This window comes from Hyposmocoma kahamanoa, unplaced genomic scaffold, assembly GCF_003589595.1.
Source record: "Hyposmocoma kahamanoa isolate Upper Pololo Valley unplaced genomic scaffold, ASM358959v1 76, whole genome shotgun sequence".
NCBI lineage: Eukaryota > Metazoa > Arthropoda > Insecta > Lepidoptera > Cosmopterigidae > Hyposmocoma > Hyposmocoma kahamanoa.
In genome coordinates, this window is record NW_020653900.1 from 10,037,019 (window position 1) to 10,056,045 (window position 19,027).

At 36.7% G+C, this 19,027-nt stretch overlaps 1 protein-coding gene across 1 annotated transcript in view; it reads left to right on the forward strand.

Moving 5' to 3' along the window:
* The first annotated feature begins 527 nt into the window (after positions 1-527).
* The window catches only part of LOC113232408 (octopamine receptor 1-like), a 169,235-nt gene continuing 150,735 nt past the window's right edge, over positions 528-19,027 (forward strand). The window contains exon 1 of the mRNA XM_026467115.1: positions 528-601. The gene's annotated coding sequence lies outside the window, so the exon portion shown is untranslated. The remainder of the gene's footprint in view (positions 602-19,027) is intronic.

A 19,027-nucleotide genomic window follows, 5' to 3' on the forward strand; every position in this document is an offset into this window, starting at 1 on the left:
TGTTATGGGCGTGTAGGTTAATACCACGACTTGCGTATAAAAAAACAATTGAACAACGATTAGCACTGTGGGCGCTGGATCAGAAGATCCCGGATTCGATTCCCGTAGGACCATATTTGGCAATGAACTTTTGTAAATTGGTTCTGGTTTGGGTATATATTACGTGTACTTTGAGATAAAGTACAGGTGAGGTTATCTGGTACACTATTATCGTTATTATTTGTACACTTAAGTGGAAGACAAGTTAATATTTTAAGTTTTCCACGCTTTTGAAACACTCCAAGTAGCTTTGTATTAGGTATACAATCATACATTGTATATATAGTCGGCATAGTTTCAGCTTTCAGAGAGCGCGTACATTCAGTATGCTCCCGACCGCCGTGAAGGACGTATGCCATTTGTGCTGAATTCGAAAGAATTTTCCGATACCTCGCGAAGGTGTCGTAACCCTAATTCATATAAACGGTGATATAATCTTTTTAATTAAAAAGTTTTGTTTAAACTAGTTTGCGAGTGGTAAAAATTAGTAATAAGTGAAAGAAGTGATATTTGTGAAGTTTGTTTAACGATTAATTATATTTAAAGGGAATAAGTTTACAAGGTAAGTTACAATTTTAAACTTTACTTTTTTAATTAAAAAAAATATTGTTTTGCTTTTATTACAACACTATTGTTTCCCTTTGATGGCATTTTATAAAATAAACTTCATTTCAGAAGTTTCTTTGCTCATTTTTTTTAATGTATAAGAATTGGTGAGTTAGCAAGTGAAATAACTATTTAAATTCGAAAATTAAAAACATTACATTTGACATACGTTGAAAGTATTCAAGAAAACATTTTTTTTACCGTCTATATTGGCTCAGGAGCTATGAACTACTACTCTGAGAATTACTTAAGAGATCCTAGATGTGATTTCTAGTCGCATTAATTTGATAAATTACTGTTCGGAATTAGGTCTGAACTAGGTCTACATTTTAGTACTTTAGACAAAATTTTGTTACTACTTTAGTGTTCATGACAAAGCGTTTTTTGAGTTCGAGAAAGAACCCAGGACTTTCTATAACACGTGTATTTTATTATAGTTGTTTGTTATAAATAAATAAATACATACAAGCTCACGTCCTAGTTCCATAAGAGGGATAGGCAGAAACCACGGAAAGCCACTTTACTCTATCCTGACACAACTCTCGAGGCTCGCATGCATGAACTACCCTTTTCATACAACTCCTTTTATTCTTGTCGCTTCCGATCTCAGCCTTTTTGAGGACATCACTGATCTGGTCAATGTAAGTCCTCTGAGACGTCCTCTTAAAACCCTTCCATCCACATTCTAAATAAATGAATAATAGACAACATCACAATACGTTGCTCTGATCCCAAAGCATCGAGTATATAATAAGAAATAGAGACGAAATTAGGGCCATCCATCCATCCCTGGCAACTTGTCAGGCAACTTCCGTTTGCACTGAAGTTGTACTATTTCAGCTTTCTAATTTGTGATTACAAATTGGAACGCTAATAAGATAAACAAATTATAAAGCTAAGAAATAGTACAGCGCCAAAAACTGACCTGTGTGTACGTCTCCATATATTCCAAATATATTCTGTAGTTGTTGTAATAAATATAATACCTCTAACAATGGGTGGCTGTGCCATTTGGTGGTGTGAAAAACAGCAAAACATCTAGTTACAAAACAAACGGAATCACATTTCATCGGTAATTAAATATATAATTTTTTAATTTTCGTCCATTATAGCAAGACTCAAGTTAAATTGGTCGTTTGGAAGTCAAGCAATTGACGACACCCGTCAACTGTTTCGAATTCGGGCTGGGCAAACGGAGCGCAGTTGTCACAGTAATGATATGGCAGAATAGTTTTCAAACAAATTAAATGACATTTCGTCTCTGTTTCTGGTTAAATACTCGATGTCCTAAAGTAAGTAACTAAAGCATTTGTGTTATGGAAATCGAAATCAGTGACGTTACCACAGACACCCAGACCCGATATAATACAGAAAAGTCAATTTTCTGCATTGATGTGATCGGGGATCGAATCCGGGGCATCAGAAATGGCGAGATCATGAAAACCGGTGTGCAAGCCATTCAATTCAATTCAATTTCATAAAATAATAAATTACGTGTTGTGGGTACAAATTGTATTCAGAATGTGCTAAATTTTATTGTGAATAAACTTTCCATTGATTAATACCATCACGTGACAACATCTAGCTGGTGTACAATTTGTTGGGTTTGGGCGCAAAATACGTTTCCATTTTACGACACCACGAACAAGTCATGCGCCTGTTTGTAAGCTACACGCCTGTCCATAACAGTTGCAGTGTCACTCAGCTCTTTAAATCGCAAAGATCTGAGGCGCACTGCCTCTGCGCCCGTCACCTAAATTCACCAGCACACTTGCCCTTCAAAACCGGAACACAATAATGCTGACATTACTGATTGGTGGCAGAAATAGGTAAGGTTTCGGTTAAGGTTCCGTTTTTAACCGCTTCAAAAACAGGTTGTATTTTTGTGCCTGTTTCTCAATTACCTCGAAATTTGTGAGCCGATTTAAAGGAAGATTCTTTTTTTATTGGAAAGGGAGTACCTCAGTAGAGGTCACATTCCAACTCAAAGATAACATTCCAACTCAAAGCGTGGTAAATTAGGAGATGAATCCGGTTTATTGGATTTAATCCACTTTCCGTTAACCGATTCCAATAAAGCTTAGCAATTAATTCTATAAACTTTGAGGTCGGCTTTTTAAACCATTTTAGTAATTAGGTGTTTTATATATATTTTGTTTTGATAAAGTACAGGTAAGGTAAAAAAGACAATAAAAGCTTAAATACTAGAAAGTAAAATTAGGGTTTTTAAATTATATGAATAAAATTGTGTCCCCGCGGCAAGGTGCCCAAGATGCAGGCAGCGTTCCCCCTTTGTATTGCTATGCTAACGCGTTGGGCAAGGAAGCTGCCGGCCCTTGGGTTTGTTAAGATTTACTTAATTCGACTGTGTGACTGTGTGAATACCTACTAATTCCATTGTTTATCCTTTTTAAGGATTTATAAGTGTTTCATGAATAGCAGTAGAAACCTCGTGAAAGAGTTCGTCTAGAAAAGTATTGCCCCATTTTACTTGTTTCTGCTGGCAAGTAGTTATGTTTTGACGATGCGACCTCCTCCATAGTCATCCTGTCTTTTTATCACCATTGCTCTGGTTCCTGGCTACTTATCTTCAAATTTTGAATCGTTCGTTAATTCCTTTGCCTCGTCATTCTCACTTTGTTTCGTTCCGTCGTCAAACTCTACTTACTGCCTGAAGCGAGCATTCCTGCTCGTCTTCACCACTGATTTTCATCCGTTTACCAGCTTCCGATTTAAATCCAGTATTCTATCCACTATCCTGAAAATCAAGTAACCTAAGTAATATTTGTAAAAAATACGGACCGCTCGGGGTAAGTTCTTTACTGTGTCACACGTTTCGTAGTATTTAAGTAGGCAGTGTTTTTAATACTGTACCTGTTTGTTTACACTATTTTTTATTGTTATAGCCTTTCTTCACCTTTACTTTATACAATAAATTCATGTGGACCGAGAAATCTATTATTATTGCTCCTTATTGCCGGTTTACAACCTTTTCAATATGAGCAATTACTGCGTACAGATTATTAAGGGCGCTGGTGAAATTACAGGTATATGGGACTTGCCAAATTTTGTCTCAAGGTGGCGCAGTGGCAGTGCCTCTCGGATCTTTGCAACTTAAAGTTCAGGGGCCTACTATGAGCTTATAACCAGGCAGCCAAGTTCCATGCAATTCACTTGACGTGAATTGCTTAAACTCGTATCATGACCTACACAAAGTTGAACGGAAATGGCGTGATAGGATGATGAGTTTTACTTTTTAAACGTTAGTTATTGTCTCTGGCTGGCTAGCTGACATCTAACAAGAGCGAGATTGAACTACATACTAAATCATCAATCAAAAAATAGGCAGATGTACTATCCTGGGAGCGTTCAAGCACTATTAACCGATTGTTTTCAAAATGAGAATAATTATATTTTTTTATTAGTTTTATTATTAATTATATTTATTACGTCGTTTTGTAATATCGGCAACCTTCAATCATACTTCACAATTTGTCGTACGACAAAATTACATGTCATGTTTAGTCATTATCAAATTGGCTATATAGCCTAAAAAGATAACAAATAATTATAAAACTAAAAATATAAGAAAACTTTTTTTTTCTTAAAAATGTAACAAAATCTAAAAAAAGGTAGTCACGGAATAACTTTTTTTGAATTACTTATTTTTACAGATTTGTGTGGCGAACGGCACGTCATGATACGATTTTGCTATCAAGGAAAGGTGAATGGATTTCGAATGGAGAATGTAAACTGCATGGACAGTGAATTGTTTTTGTGAGTAGGTCAATGGAGGTCATAGTACGAATTTGACAGGCAAACCAACTTACAGGCTTAAATAGGATTGCTCTAAGAGCTCATAGTAGGCCCCCAGAATGCTATAGACAGGTGTACTGCGTCACTTGGAATCGTAAGAAAATGTTAAAGTATTTAGATTAATAGTGGTGTTAAAATAAATATAATTAATATCCTTTTAGTTCCAAAGAGTATTATTATCGAGTTAGTTAAATTCCATACGTTGTAATCTTCTTTGAAAGCTCCCTTGATTAAAATTCATTTAATCAAATTCACGCGGTACCAAAGGGTCATTAATTCAAAGTGATATCTGTCGAAATAACATTTTCTGAAATTCATTGTTATCTCTTAGTAAACGAGACTTAATGAAATTCTAAAATTGTGACTTGTAACAATTCGGTAACGCGGGTGTAATGCTGTATGATAAATGATTTTAAGTCATGTTTGTTTCTAAAATGTAGCATACAGTTTCCTGAGTAAATACGGGGTGAAAATAGAGTAGGTATAAATAACACACAATCATAGCTCCGCACTAGGGAAACCCTGTATTGCGAGTGCCATGGATACACACATAAGTAGATAACAACAAATTCCACTCAAACTCACGGGAGAAATAAATGTAGTACATATAAATTCTCCCGACCCGGGAATCGAATCCGGGACTTCTGCGTGGCAGTTCAGCATGGTAGCCGTTCGGCCACCACGGAGGAAGTTAATTAACAATAATAATAAAGGTTCGAAAAAAAACATATAAAATAATACATAGGTACGGGGGAAACGGAGGACCTCGTCATCAGCTTACTCGCATCCGCTGCTGGACATAATCAATCAAATGTAAAGTATGCAGTGTTTCAATTTGGTCGAGTAGTACTTATTTGACAGTAAGTGCGTTTTGCGCACTACGTCCGATTCGTGTCGAAATGACGGTCCGAAATGTCACTGGTGTCCGAAGTTTTATTTTGTCTCTATAACTCTAGCCAAATTCGATGTGGAATAAACGTCAACAAACAAAAACATATGATTTTTAGGGTTTCCATCTCAGACTCTTTCACAGTTACCATAATTTCAAAATTCTCCTACGAAATTCGACTAGATTATGGATGATACTAAATCTTGATGCCATGTTTATAATGAATATTATTCAACAGAAGTTTCAAATCACTAAAAATGATATAAAAATGACCAGTAATTAATTGTTTGTAAAACTGTGTCATCCCTAGTAACTTTTTGATTTGATGGTAGAGATTGCAAACGTTCAAGTTCTGGTGGTAATTCAAGTTCAAAATCGGAAATAGATGCTGGATGATATACTATGTAGTAAATTAATATTAAATAAATTCGTTAAATTTTATAATAATTAGCTAAGTAAGTATTACTTCTACGTAACCTAATTACCTACTTACATATTTAAATTCAAATTAAGGGAGCAGATCGTGGGCAGAGCAAGCCTTAATAATGAGCATTGAAAAAATGTTCTTTCCCTAAGCCATCATTGGTTGCGTAGCAACGCCAACGTTTTGTTATTAAACATTCTACATCAAATTTGGCTAGAGTATGGGCATACAAGCGATATTCGTATTTTGTATTCGTAAAATGTCAAATTTCATGATCTTCCTTTTATTTAAGATGCTATGTTATTTAGAAGAAAACAATCCTTATGATTGAGCCTTTCAGTATAATAAAATTACAGGTATTTTTCTTTCACTTTTGCCGGGTTCGATTCCCGGTTCAAACAGGCGATTATTTAAAAAATCTTTGAATGCCGTTCGAATTGTTTTCAAAATCAAAATTAAGTTTTCTTTAAGTAAAATTGTATATGTACGACATTTTATTACACTTTATAAAGGGTGTAACCGAAAGGTGCAGTGGAAATTCAAGGTCGTAGAGAGTTACTATCAAATAGTAAATTGGCATTGACTTTTGTTGAAAATTATGACTAATTAAATTAATTTCATTTTAAAAAATTACGACAATTCGTTTAATTTTTTTATGTGTGTGAGGAGGTCACACAACTACTTACTTTGAAGTTAGTCGAAAATGACGGGAAATTTATGTGGTTTGTGGCGGGAAATTTTAATTAAAATTAAATGGCAGAAATTTATTTAAATTTCTACTATTTGGTAGATTATTTTAGAATTAGAAACATATTTATACAATAAGAGTCAATACCTACAGTTTTGTTTTTGATTAATAAAAAGAAATGGATATTGACGCTGTCGGTCATTCTGTCATTGATACCCCAAGTAGTTCTTCCACCGGAGTAGCGGACGGAAGTTTAGACCAAGCCCGCACTACCGTGAGAGATTTATCGGTGGTAGACCAGAAGCTGAACGCCGTCGACTTCCTTCGAGAACCTGCTTTCGGACTATGGTTTTGAGGCTTCAAATTACTGGCTGACTGGGGTGATAGGCCAGAAGGTCGCCCAAGTGTTTGTGATCCTGACGTGGAAGAGGCGGTGTTGGGTAATTTCGAAAACAATCCGCGGACCAACACTCGCCGAACTGCTGCAACTCTTGGGGTTGCAAACCATATGGTGTGGCGTGTTGATTCAGCGACAGAGTCTACATGACGATGGACAACGCCCGTACCACTTTCAGCGAACACAAGAACTGGTGCCAGCAGACTCTGGGCCACGCTTAGCATTTTGTCGATGGTACAGGTACGAGGCTCAATTATCACCAAATTTCGCATTATCAGTTCTGTGAATGGATGAAACTTCATTTACTACAGAGGGTATAATGAATATTCACAATGAACATATGTGGTCCTACCAAAATCCACACGTTTCGACACAATGAAGTATACAGCCCCAGTGGAGAGTAAACGTTTGGGCCGGAATCTTGGGTGACGTCTTGATAGGGCCAAAGCTTCTGCCATCCCATTTAACTGGATAAATTTATCTCAACCATATACGACAGTTGGATGAGGCTGACGACCATCCACCGGAAGACTTGCCACTGTCTACCATCTTTCAGCATGCGCGCCTGCACATTTTGCGCGTCAAATGCAAGAGTACCTCAACTCCCGCTATCGACACTGGGTTGGTAGAGGTGGCCCAATACCATGTCCTCCGCGTTCGCCTGATTTAACGCCGTTGGATTATTTTCTATGGGGTCACATCAAAAGTTAGGTGTACTCGATTGAATGCGAGAGCAAACAACAGATGATTGAGCGCATTACACTAGCTTTTAGTACCGTAACCCCAGAAATGCTAAGCAGAGTTAGGCGCTCAACGTTGAGACGGGCGCGAACGTGTATTCAAGTAGGAGGTGGGCATTTCGAGTCTTTTCTTTACAAAAAATATTATTATTTTGTATTTGTTTTATTATTTTCTATTACCTTAATTCTTATTGATATTGTAGGGCCTTATTTTGTAAAATTTCTTGTTGTGTTTCATAGGAATACACTTTACGATATAGGTTGTACTTTTTGAAAATTTTATTCATATTTCATGCCCTTTTCTTATTTCTATCAGGGTGGACAGAGACCACAGCCTTTCACTTGCTACAATCCTGACTTACATTTTTCCCTCATCAATAGAGTAATGCTTTTATACGCACGTCGGTTAAGGGTGTTACATATCATACAAAACAAATAAAAAACTATGTTAGAAGGACGTCTTTCAAAAAGTGTACTTTTGTATTTACTTTGAATTTTTTTCTTTGTGAATCTTCATTTTATTTATGAAAATTAACTAACTGTTGACTTACTAAAAAGGTATTTTAGTTAGAAGCGATATTATAAAGGGTTATGCTACTCTGATCGTGTGTTGGTAACACTATTACTATTACACTATTGGAGGAAACTGATAATCGTCAATTTGTATGCTTTGATTACGATATCAGTCCCACCTGCCCAATCGCTGTGCGATTTGTCGTAACCGAATGCGGGATTTGATTCAACTGAAAAGATATTTCAAATAGTTTCCTAACAAATCACAATATTTTTGATACAGTTTCATTTTTGTTGCTTTGAAACAATTTACGAAACAAGACGTATTAAACAATTTAAAGTAATCAACGAAGTTATAATACTATTTAGTTTAGATCATGAATAAATTACAACTTTTATTAAAAATTATGCCAAACTGTTTACAAATTTGCAACAAAATCTCTAAGGAGCAAATTTTTTAATAAGATTACCATAAATTGTTCAATTTGTCATTTGAAAACGTGTTGAATAATAATGTGATTTGTGGGGAAACTACTTGAAATATTTTTTCAGTTGAAGCAAATCCCGCAATAGGTTGCGACAAATCGTACGGCAAATTGTACGGCAAAAAAAGCAGGTGAAACTGATATCATAATTAAAGTATACACTTTGAAGGTTATCAGTTTCTACCACCAACCGATCACGCGATCAGAGTATACATACCCTTATAAAGCATGTATCTAATAATAGCAACATTATTATAAACTAAGAAAATTACAAAATTATTATAAATGAGACATTATTGAGTTAGGCCGATGATACTCTTTTGTGAGACTGTGACATTTTTTTAAATTTTATTTATTTATTTATTTGGTTCTCCAGCAGTGAGTACAATATACATTACAATAACATAATTATACAAAACATAAATACAATTGCCTCATTACTTAGAGGAGAACACCGCATGCACAATAATCTGTTTTTTTTTTTACATTATGTTAACATTCTATAAAAAATACTTATTAAGAGAGAAAAGAGAATCTATAACTATTAGTGCAATACATCGAGTTTCGGGTTATATACTCGATGGTGCAATACAAGTCTTTTAAGTAAGTTCACAGACATAGTTGCCAAATCCGCTGAATTGTAATATTGCATATAAAGTGTATACATCCGCGAGAGGGGACAGTACAATCTGAGATTAGTACGATGTTTTGGAATGCAAACAACTTCCTATTATGATTTCTCTGTCGTCGAGTTGGAGCGCTGAACTGAACTTTACTTAATAAATGTTGACAATTAAAAACCCCAGTGACTAATTTCTTCAAAAAAACTAAGTCGTGTATTTTGCGTCTTGTTTCAAGTGTAGTAAACCCAAAATGGTTACAACGATCAGTATATGAGTTGAGTTTCTTGGCTATATTGCAGCTGTAGGGTGATACATGAATATTTTCCGAAATTTCTCAATTCTTATGCTATGAACGTTGTAGCACAGTGACCAGTCTACGCTGCAATACTCCAAGTGACTCCTAACCAAAGAGTTGTACATTATATTCAACAAAAATATCAGTGCCAATTTGCTATTTGAAAGTAACTCTCTATGTCCTTGAATATATATAATTTAGAATATGCATTATTATAAATATTATATACAGGGTGTAACCGAAGGGTGCAGTGGAAATTGGAAATACACATAATAAATAACGCACACACTCAACATAGCCCCGCACTAGGGAAACCCTGTGTCGCGGATGCCAAGGACACACACATAGACAACCACAAATTACACCCAAACTCACGAGAGAAATAATTGTAGGCCATACAAATATTTCTCCCGGCCCGGGAATCGAACCTGGGACCTCTGCGTGGCAGTCCGTCATGGTAACCTTTCGGCCACGGAGGCAGTTAAATTATTACATATTGGAGATATACATATATATATCTGTGAGACAACTCTTTATCCATAGGCCTAACATTATCCATAGGCCTATGGATAATGTTCTGTGTTCTGTGTAGTCAGTCATCCATTAATAGTATTTCCGTGATGGTGGCAGACTCGTTCCCCGAGCGCTATAAATTAGGCCTTATCAAGGCGAGAAATAGGCGTTATTTAAATGTGCTTGCTACATCGTCGCTTACCATCAGGTGAGATGAAGATCAATTGCGCACTTATTTCTTATAAAAAAAATTCCAGTTACCTAGTTGGCCCCAATGTAAGTCGTCGAACAACATTATTTCTGTTAGTTGAAAGGGTGGTTGTGACAAAAACTCAAAACCAGAGAAAGTAATGTTCAAAGAAATGAAATTAAACAATATCTACTTTTCTCTAGCCTTCATACCTTATCCGCCTAGGAAAAAATGAAAATAGTACACGACAGATTGTCCTTTTTTTTTACTGATCCCGGCAGTATACATATCGAATTTTTTGAAAAATGTCACACGCGCCCTTTCAATAAGGGCGCGTTTATACGACACGGATTTCATCGCGCTCACCCCGCGTGGTCGAAGAGCGGAGTCCGCGGCGGCCGCTGCCCAGCGACCGCGTGCACGTGTTCAGAGGCCGAACTGTCATGGCAAAATATGCTCTATTTGTTTGGCTTTTAGCTGGAAGGCACTAGCTTGTCTTTTTTGCCTACGCGGTCGCCGAGCGCAGTCCGCTCTTCGACCGCGTGGTGGCCGCCGCGGACACCGCTCTTAGACAGCGCGACGGCCGCCGCGGACTCCGCTCTTTGACCGCGTGGCGGCCGCGCGAATACTTTCTCCTCGTGTATCTGGGCGTTTTACTAGTCGTCAAATTCCACACTCTGAGCTCATTTCTATATTATTTAAATGGCTACAAACACTATGTTTAGACCGGCAATGATTATATATAATTAACCTGTTTGACGATTTTCCCTTCGACTTTCTTAAGCGTGAAACACACAGAGAAGGGGTGCGGGACGGGCGCGTGTCGGGTCGAGAGCACGTTGGGTGTTATTCCGTGTATTTATGTGACAACACACCCCATAAGAGGGCCAGAGACCCGCTCTCGTCCCGCGCCCACGTAAATACACGGTATTACACCCGCCGTGCATCCGACCACGTCAAAAAATAAAAACTAGTGAACGACAGTTAATCGTGTTGTTCTGTGTGTGAACAACTTCAATTAAATATACAAGCCAAAACTTTAAATTGCACGACCATTTGTCGTCACGACATAATGGGAATGCGCCCTTAGGGTTCGTTGATAGTGCTGAAGCCGACCGGGTAAACGACATCTCCCTATTTATTTCAGTCACATTGACTAAATAATACTAAATAAAGTATTATATCATAATTGCAATCTCTCAGTAGAGTCTCAATGGAATTATAATGACCAATGATTTCAAGAATATTAGCACAGGGTCCAAGTAATTGATATGTTTGTCTGTTGAGCAAAAAAGAACGACATTTGATTGTTTTAATCTTAGAAATTACATCAACATTGTCTCTGTGGTAATAAAGTTATTTTTAGCCATTTATTATTTTTTTTGATTTCATAACAGGTAAAGCTTTCATTTTAGTTGTTATATAAATGTGGACGGTGAACACATAAGCGTCGATCAGTCAAAGCGGTCTTATGTTGCCTGTGAGGGGTATAAATTTTTTTGGTGGCATATTATCACTCTTAGTGTAATAAGGCTACATCTACATTCATATTTTAGTAGTTGTAGAGCTCCTTGTGAAAGAGTTCGTCCAGGAAAGTACTGCCACCTTACCTATTTCTGCCACCAAGTGTAATGTGAGCATTATTGTAACTCTCAGGGTGACGGGCGCAGTGGTAGTGCCCCTCATATCTTTGCGATTTAAAGCTCTGAGTGGCACTGCAGTGTCTCTTAGTATCATAAAAAGTACTCAAGAGTAACAATATGAACACACTATAATACATTTCACTTATACACTCCCTGTCGTATCAGTGCGTATACTCAAAACCCATTACTTTCATTTACTTTCATTACACACATTACTTCAAATGACTAAGCTAACATAGTATTAAGTTTATATATCTTTTAAAGCGCAAAACTCTTTTTTGTTCTACCGACGTCTCCCAGCAAACCGCACCAGACGCTATGCCACGAAACGAACCAGCGGACCTCACGAATTTTTCTATGTGCTTGTTATAGGATCTTTGTATTTGGTATACAATGACTTTTAGCCGTAGCGCCATCTATGAGGAATCTATGAAAGTATTTCGTCACCCAGTTACATATTTTTACAGCTACAGCCCTGAATGGAGATGTCGCTATTAACTGTAATTAAATTTGTATTTAATTGATATTCAATGCTGCATTCGAACCAGTCTCTTAAGCATACCGTGCCTGACGCTCTCCTAACTGAGCTACGGAAGGAACCAGCATACCTTACGAATTTTTCTATGTGCTTATTGCAGATCATTGCTTTTGGTTTTTAACGACTTTTTGCCGTAGCGCCATCTATGAGTATTCTATGAAAGTTTTCACTTAGCTTATCTACCTTCCTACCTTTACAACTACTGGCGGCTGACTAGAGACGTCGCTTTACTAATTGTAATATTTAGTTTTTTTTAATATCGCGGTGTCTTACCATCATGATATTCGATTGTCTTTTTTTGTGAAATCACTCCATTAGTTTGTTATAATTTATTAACACAAAGATCGAAAAAATAAAAAATTTAACTGCCTCAGTGGCGGAACGGTTAGCATGCTAGTCTGCCACACAGAGCTCACGGGTTCGATTCCTGGACCGGGGAAATATTTGTATGGCCTACATTTATTTATTTTGTAAGTTTGGGTCTATGCGTGTGTTTCTATGACACCCGCGGTACAGGGTGCTATGGGGGTACTATGAGTTATTTATTATTTTTTAATTAATACCTTCGATCCGGCTGGATTCGAAAATTAAATTAGAAAATGAATCATATTTAGCAAACAGTCAAGAACTAGGAAAGGTGGCAGTACGTCCATGGCTGAACTCTTTCACTGGGTGCTCTGCCTAATGCCTGTTATAAAAAAAAGATCATCAATTTGTTGTACTGTTGGGCTTTTTGTTCCAATTTGTATAGGTTGTATGCTTCTTACGATGCGTTGCGTGTCGTCGAAGACATCGACGAAGGTCCTCGTAATACCTAACTCTGGACTTACTCCTATGTCAGACCCTCGTCACGTGACTAACGACTAAAGTATGGTGTCAATAGTACTACAGTAAGGCAACTGTTAGGTAGGTATTACTCGTATTTTATAGATGAGAAAAATATTTAAGACTTGGATTTATAAAACGAACTTTGTCTTTGACTAAGCAAAGTTGTAAGGGTGCGGGTGTAATTACAAGCACATGGGACTTGTTAGGTTATGTCTCAGGGTACTGTGGCAGTGCCCCTCAGATCTTTGTGATTTAAAGTTCTGAGTGGCACTGCAACTGTTATGGACAGACGTGTCGCTTACCACCAGATGCATGACTTGTTCGTTCACGACAAATTTGATTTGAATGGAACCACTACCAGTGGCGAGGCGTGAAAATTTTCGTTAGTAAAGCCGGTTCAAAAAAAATCACCTACTTTGACAAAAACTTATTTTTTTTAGTAAAAGGCGTAGTAGTGATGCGTGGCCGCTGAATGGTGTCAATGCAACTCCTCGTTTTAGTGCATACCACATTTACCATATTTGTCATCACTGATGTTGCTTAAACAGTGCATGGTTACATTGTTGAATTTTGGGAAGCAAATCATTTTCAATTTCTTTTTTTTATTTGTTTATTATCTTTCTTCTTTTTGATAATCCCGCGTGTAGGTATGAATTCGCTTCAGGGCCAAAAACGATCTTCTGCGGATGCAACCGACACGGGCAGGGTCAAAACAATGTGTCACAGAGTTAATAGTTGAAATTGAAGTGAGATTATTAATATCGGAAAAAGCCCGTTCCAAACACTTCCCGAATCAGCTAATAAGAAACGCGGAAAACAAAGTAATTTAAAAAAAACTGCCGGTCAGGCAAATATATTTGTAATAAAATAATAATGAAACTGTTTGAAAATACCATTTTTCTGCTTGTAATAAATTTTTATCTTTGGGCCAGCACGGCCTTGCTTATGTTTCTTTTTTCCAAAGGATAACTTGGAAAAATATGTTGCTTCATTAGGCAAGTAATCAACGGGACAACAATCGAATTGGACTAAAGCGGCCATATACAAATAAATAGTACAGAAAAAACAAAACAATGTACCTGTTAAAAAAAATCTTGAAAAGACGAAACCTAAAAACCTTGGCGAAACTTAAAACAACACTCATTAACAGACAGGACACTAGTAAAGTTAATTTCACTGGTTCCATAACGATACATATAAAATTTATTACTTTATTCATTGACTTACAATTATATGGACGTCGGGTCCGCGCTAAAAAGTGTCCGCACTTTTAAGGCGCTAAAATCGTATACAGAGCGCGACACTCCGCTTTAGTCTTCATTTGTTCTACGGACAGCGCGATACTGCGATGACATAACAATTTAAATTTTGAATAGGTTGACTTGGGACATTTTTTTCGTGGTTTTTGTATTAGACCCGTCGTCCATTTATTTGTAAGTCAATGACTTTATTACATAAATTTAACAATTAATTACTTGTAAACAAACTTTCATATCGCGAGAATCGCGACAACTGAATACAATTGTTGCCACTTTACTTTTTAATTGAAACTGTTAATTAACACGAACTTCATTTTCCTTTAGGCCTAGTAAAATAAAACACAAACTAACATTTTTGTAACGCTATTTATCGTTCAACATTTACGAAATACCAATTAACCTTTTTTAGTTAATATGTTATTATAATATTTGAAGTACAATAGTAAAAAAAAGATTTACACTTTCACTTTGGCAACAATCTGTCCTATGAAACATATTGGCGGCAAGGTAGTACGGGTCTTTAAAAATCAACCTTCAGGCCATAGTTATAAGGTTGAATTTAAGTCAATATTCGATCATAGCTCATCATTAGCGGGTTACCGGCGACCCATTTCTACCCATGATATCTACATGATACTTTTGCGGACTTTTGCGAATGTGTGTGCGAATTTTGATGAGGCGCGTAGGTTTTATGAATGAAATAAAAGCCGAAAATTAGCGGTTTAACTCGCGGTGTGATTGGTTAATAAGATCTGTCGTGAAGCTCCGTTTTATCAAGGACAGGTCACTTATTACGTTTATTAATGAATATTTTAAGTAAAGTTTTTAATTAGTGGGGTATGCGCGCTGTCTCGTACAGTGTTTTGATAATACTTGGAAAATTTTAAGCAAACCGGTGGGAATCGGGTTATATAGACCACTCGACGGCCTCGCCACTGACCACTTGAATCATCGTAATCAAATGTCGGAGTTATCGGGTAATATACTAAAAAAATACAGTTGCATTTTTTTGAAGTCGGTTAAGACAAACCCTATTAACTATACTGTATAGTTAGCTAAATGTCTGGGGCAGTTTGAATAAGAATCATTGTAGAAGTTTTTTAATAAAATTAATTCAGTCAGTTGCGTATTTTGCATTACAAAGGCAGGGGCGGAATAAATACGCGTTTTTCAAATGGTAACCCTGAACAACAAAACATGTATCCTACAAAAGAGTCATTGTGGTACGTGTTAGTAAAAAAATGCATATAATAAATAAAACATTCCACTCCATCTTTTGTAAGGTAATGGATTTTTTTAGGGAGTAGTAAGAAAATACCAATATCGTTTAGGTACGTATTGTTGCGAAAAAAATAATCTCGGTACTAAATTCCTGGCGAAAATGTCAGACGTTCTACACCGCCAGGGAAGTCTTATTAGGGCTTTAGTAACAGTAGAGCTCCATGTGAAAGAGTTCGCCCAGGGAAGTACTCCCACCTTACATATTTCTGCCGCCAAGCAGTAATGTCAGCAATACTATGTTCCGATTTTGAAGGGTTAAGAGTGCTGGTGAATTTACAGGCACATGGGACTTATCAACTTATGTTAAAGCTCTGGGTAGTAACGCAACTTTTATGGACAGGCGTGTAGCTTACCATCAGGCGCTTGACTTGTTCGTCCCGTCACTTAATATTATGAAAAGAAAAAGGATTTCTTCTTAATCGCTTCCTCACTGCTGAGGATTGCGACTCCACAGCGTAGACAGGTAACAGTTGTTCGGAGATCTGATCCGCCCACCTTTTGCGACCTCTGTCCCTAGGTGTACTTCCTGGTAACCTATCACAAAGTCGAAAATTTTTTTATCTGAAATAACGTTTGTTCGAATTTTCATTACACCGAAAACCGAATTATAACGAAACAGTTGTTCTTTCAGGATATGTTGAGTGTTTATCGCAAAGACACGATTACATTCGGTTAGGTAAGGTTAAGTTAGGTTTAAAAGAAAAAAAACATTTTCCTCTCAAAATTACTTTCGAGGTTATGAAATTTCGACCAAACGTTATTTCTGGAAAGTGTCATTTCGGACTACTGATAGGTAACAGTCTTTCCTTCCACCCTGTCACCATCAAACGCTCCAGGTTTTCACCATCTCTACTTGCCACATGACCAAAATGACGTATCACACGCTGCAAGCAAATTGAAAACAGTTGTGCACTCTTTATCTTGAGTTTCTCAAGTACAGAGACATTGGTGCGGCGGCGGGCTGGCCACGATATCCATAACATTCTGCGCTAACACCACATTTCAAAGGCGTCAATTATCTGCGTGTCAGCGACTTTCAGTGTCCATGTCTGTGCACCATATAGAGAGATGGAGAAGACGAGTGTGGAATTGGATGTATTTTAGTTCTGTTTCTGATATTTCTGTCTCTCCACATGTTGCTCAGTTGAGCCAGTGTTGTCTTTACCATCCCAATTCGCCTTCATTCATTCGCTCCCATAGTTATCAAAGAGTACTTATAAGGCTTAGTGGTCTGAAAAGAGAAACCTTTAAAAGAAATCAAAAAACTAACCTCAACCGTCATTCATCCCCTAGTTTGCCACCCTTAGAGGTGAAATATTCTTCAAATTTAAGTGGGATTACTACTGAGGTACCCTTTTAATAACAAAAAAGAATCATCAAAATCGGTTTACAAATGCCGGAATTATCGCGTAACATACATACAAAAAAAACATGCAGTCGAAATAAGAACCTCCTTCTTTTTTTAAAGTCAGTTAAAAATTGTTTTGTTCATTAACAATCACATTCATTAATGTTAATGATATATTCAGAATTCTCTAAAAATGGGGGCTAGTTTTGAGAACTGTTTTACTGTAGCTGCAAGATTTCAACTGCCCTTAATATTTGCCGCAATATTCCACTCTGAACCTCTACCATGAGTTTTTAGGTTGACATTCGCTAGGGATCGCGAAAAATATTTACCATTTTTCTAAAGCAAACTGTACAACGCCCCTGACGACATGAAAAACAATTTTTTACGCGGTAAAGTAATGTTAAAAAAGGTTTTGTTTCCTGCTGTTTGCTTTTAGAAATATTAAGTACCCAAACTGATTAAGAAGAAACTTTTAGTAGTAAAGAACTTTATCTATATGTTGATATTTTTTATTAAGTCTGTGCACGACAGCACCCTCTTTATATTATTTTTAGTACTTTGTCTTTGGTTTTCTTTTTTCTTTAAATATGCGGGGCGTCATACGACTATGCCACACGAAGGGATAGGGAATACTTTAACACCGTAGATAGAAAATTTTACTTATAGAAGACTTCATTTTGATTTAAAACCAATTCGAACTACAATCAAAGATTTTTAAATAGTCGCCAGTCTGAACAGGGAATCGAACCATTCAATTGTGAAAACAAACACCTGTAATTTTACTATACTGATCGAAAGCCTCAATCATAAGGATTGTTTTTTTTTAAATAACATAGCATTTTAAATAAAAGGAAGACCATGCAATTTAAAATGTAGACAACCACATATTACACGCAAAGTCACGAGAAAAATAAAGGTAAGCTGTACAAATATTTCTCCTACCCGGAAATAGAACCTGGAATCTAGCTAGCGTTGAATCCGGGCTCGTGTCTATAAGTTTCTCGAAATTTATGAACATCCTGATGAAACCTGCCCGACGAAGGTTCACAACCCTCGGAAAACTGTGAAGTCCTCAACCCGCACTGGACCAGGGTGGCGGACTTAACTTAGGTTCTTAAAATACCTTCTTGGTAGTGCTTGCTATAACCTCTCTGAGTAGGTAGGTAGTTCCTTACTATGCCTCCTTGATGCGACGTGTGCGTGACCGTTCTAACAGCCTCATACTGTTGGTCTGGGTGTATTAGACCTATGATACATTTAAGCTCTGGAACTTCACACACATTTCAAAGGCTAGGTGTATAACCTAATGTAATTTTTATTTTTTTCTATGACAACCCTTTTTCCCAACATAGGTTATAAGTTCTCTCTAACTAACATGATATGGGCAATGTCTGAAATAATTTTTAAAATTCTTTTTTATCTGACTATATCCGGGTATCCTTAACCACGGTACCGTGACTGATTACACCTCGCCAGTATCGGTATTTTCCGGTATTTCGGAACTGGGAATTCCCGGGAGCAAACCCTATTCACTACGGTCTTCAACTCATCACCGATACCAATCGCAGTGCCACTGAATTCGGTCTCTTTTATTTATGCTGGTGGTTATTTGAAGGTAGACCTTCAACTACTTTTAGGTATAAATTGTGTATTATTATTAATATTGTTTAATATTTATTATCTATTGTTAGAGTCATTTCATGTTTTTGTATTAAATGTAAATGTAAGTGTTTAGTGTTTAGTTTAGTATTAGATTTGTTATCCAACGTCAAATTTGTCAGACGTGACACACTTTTAAACCCCTCAAGGGTTTCAGTGTCGTATAAACGAATGTAAAAATGTATATAAGTAAATAAATAAATAAATAAATAAAATAAATAAAATAAATAAAATAAATAAAATAAATAAA